Source organism: Oncorhynchus masou, chromosome 23 (genome assembly GCF_036934945.1).
Source record: "Oncorhynchus masou masou isolate Uvic2021 chromosome 23, UVic_Omas_1.1, whole genome shotgun sequence".
In the NCBI taxonomy this organism is placed as follows: Eukaryota; Metazoa; Chordata; class Actinopteri; order Salmoniformes; family Salmonidae; genus Oncorhynchus; species Oncorhynchus masou.
In genome coordinates this window covers 18,311,410-18,314,818 of record NC_088234.1, presented here as the reverse complement: position 1 = coordinate 18,314,818, position 3,409 = coordinate 18,311,410, and positions in this window count along the sequence as shown.

Below are 3,409 nucleotides of genomic sequence, written 5' to 3'. Positions count from 1 at the left end.
CCCCTTTCCACACTAGCCCCTCCTCTTCTCACCACCAGGCTTCAGTTCAGCCTGTATACCCTTCACCTCCTCCCCATATTCAAGTAATCAGCTTTCCCTCAACCCCCCTCTGCTCCATACAGTACAACCCGAAGAAAACACCACACAAACATAGTGGAATACTGCACAAACTCTCTCTCCACCTTTCTCTCTCTCTCTCCCCCTTCTTTCTCTCTTTCTCTCTCTCACTCACACCTGAACCTACATGTAGCACGTTCACTTGCACCTCTAGTGTTTGCTGGTGGTGTAGTAGCTATACCATTAGCCTACATACATACAGTGCCTTCGGAAAGTATTCAGACCCCTTGACTTTTTCCACATTTTGTTGTGCTACAGCTGTTTTCTAAAATTGATTAAATTGTTTCTCCCCCCCTCATCAATCTACACGGAATATCCCCAAACTAAGAAGCAAAAACATTTTTTTAAATTTAATTTGGCACATTTATAAAAAATAAAAATATTGAAAATTTAACATTTACATAAGTATTCAGACCCTTTACTCAGTACTTTGTTGAAGCACTTTTGGCAGAGATTACAGCATCTATTCTTCTTGGGTATGATGCTACAAGCTTGGCACACCTTTATTTGGGGAGTTTCTCCCATTCTTCTCTGCAGACCCTCTGAAGCTCTGTCAGGTTGGATGGGGAGCATGTGCAAAAATGACTATAAATCTGTTTTTGCTTTGACATTATGGGATATTGTGTGTAGATTGCTGAGGATGTTTTTTTATTTAATCAATTTTAGAATACGTCTGTAACGTAACAAAATGTGGAAAAAGTCAAGGGGTCTAAATAATTTCCCACTGTATGTAACGTAGGGTGGAGGGAGTGCATTTCTCTGACTTCCCCTATGACAACCTTGTTGGCATTGCACACAGACCATACACACCACATACACAATGCACACACACAACACACCATGCACACCGTGTATGCAAATGTGTCTCTAGCAGGTCTCTTGGGTTTGGCTGATATGCTACTCTCTGGCTGCTATCCTTTATTATCTGCTAAGAGTTTGACTGAGTGTGTGTGTGCGTGTGTGTGTGTGTGTGTGTGTGTGTGTGTGTGTGTGTGTGTGTGTGTGTGTGTGTGTGTGTGTGTGTGTGTGTGTGTGTGTGTGTGTGTGTAAATCAGGTGTTTATTTACTGGCCAGCTGTCTTTCAAGATGTATAGCCGAATCATAGCAGGTGTCTAAGACCTTGAGACTGTGTACATCGAGAGCCTCACCTCTGCTATAATGGACATGATTGATGTTAGATAGTGGTGAGATGCTGTAACAGAGGAAATTAACCTTGCGACCGGTCAAAGTCTAGCCATAGCACCAGACTTTAGTGTCCAGCTGGTTGGTTCTGGACGGATTATTGCTGAGATAGGCTTGCTTCGACCAGATTACCCAACTCCTACTCCTAACCATAACCATTAGGCCGATCTACAAATATCTGACCCTGGATCTGTGGTTAGGAAACTCTCTGACAGAGCTGTTCATTGTTTCTGAGTGGCCCAGTAACCTGCTTCCCTAGTCATGCCCAGTGTGGGTGCCAGTATGTATGTGTGTGTGTGTGTGTGTGTCAGCATGTAAGGTCTAAGTAAAGAGAGATCCTCTTCTCTACTCGCCACTGCGTTAATGGCCTCAATGACAGACCATTGTCATTGTGCGTGTTTCTGTGTCACTGTGTGTGTGTGTGTTTGTATGTGTGTCATTGTGTGTGTGTGTCAGTGTGTAGTCACTGTGAATAACACCCACTAGGTAATATTCTGTTTCTGTTCTCTTTCACTCAGCAGTGCAGTTTGAGGGTCCCAAATGGCACCCTATTCCCTATATAGTGCACTATGAAAATATAAAAAATCAGAACACTATATAGGGAATAGGGTGCCATTTGGGACACAGCTGGTAATGAAGGCTATTTTGAGAAATCATTAGTTGAGGTAATGCAACTCGTGCTTTCTTTGTTCCAATGAGTGCTTAGCTCACTAGTGATGAAAGCCGAAAATGTGATTCTGTGTGTTAACACTGCAGTGATGAGCTAAACCAGCTTTGCCATTTTAATTTGATAGGGTTTCGTCATGACATGTTCAATAAGACTCATAGACAGTAAAGTAGCACAACATGCTACCAGGTCACACCATGGAGTGCAGAAGGTTGCCTTTTAGATGTATTATTTTAAGAAGGTGTTCCTAAAGTTCCTAAAGTTAATTTCTATTCGTGTGGGAGTTTAAACATTCATCAGAAATTATGAGAAGCTTTTCTGGTTGCTCTGAAATCAGTTAAGATTGTCAGGAAATGATCGATACCGTGTATTTCTTTATTTGAATAGACTTACAATAAGTTTCTCTGGATGAGAGCGTCTTCTAATGACTATGTCATTCATTGCTTTTCTATTCCTCTGGTAGTACGTGATAACTCTTGATCAGGTTTGAGAGTGAAACCCAGGGAACATTTTGTTTGTCCTGTTTGCAGTGATTGATTAAATCAAACTGACTCTAACTGCCTTTTGTCTGGAGTGGCACATTGATTTTTTAATGAACATTTATTTAATCTCGGCAAGTCAGTTGAGAACAAACTCTTATTTACAGTGACGGCCTACCAAAAGGCAAAAGGCCTCCTGCGGGGACGGGGGCTGGGATTAAAAATACAAAATAATACATATAACATATAAATATAGGACTTTGATAGTAGACTAAATGAATGACAAGTAGTGATTATACAAGTGATACAATTGGGGAAAGGGTGAATAGCACTTAATAAATTAATCAATTGATCAAATCGTTTTATAAAGCCCTTTTAACATCACACAGTGCTTTTTATGATAATCACTGATGCTTCTAAGTGTACTGTGTTAATCAAATGGACAGTAGTCTTAAAAGCCTATGTGTGTGTACTAATGCGTCTTCTAATCTCATCTGTGTAGAGACAATAGACAGTGAGCTAGACTAGAGAGTAGGCACAGTGTGTTCCTTCTGTTCTTGATCATTGGGACAGAGCAGTGAGCAGGTTCAGAAAGATCTGTCTGTTTGCAGAGTGGCTTGTTGGCACACATAATAGACCTAGGTAGAGACAGGCCCCTGTGTGCAGATGCTGGGGTGTGTGTGTGTGCGTGTGTACGTGTGTGTATGGCTGGATGGCTTTGTTTGATCTGACCACTGGACCGTTAGGGCAACAAGATAAGGACAGACAATGCCTGCTTACACCCAGGAGAGGGATAGAGAGGGATAGAGAGAAGCAGAGAGAGACAGAGAGGGACAGATAGGGACAGATATAGAGAGAGGGATATAGAGAGAGGCATGGAGAGAGAAAGAGAGAGAGAGAGGGACAGAGAGAGGGACAGAGAGAGAGAGAGAGAGAGATAGAGGAATAGAGAGAGAGAGAGAGA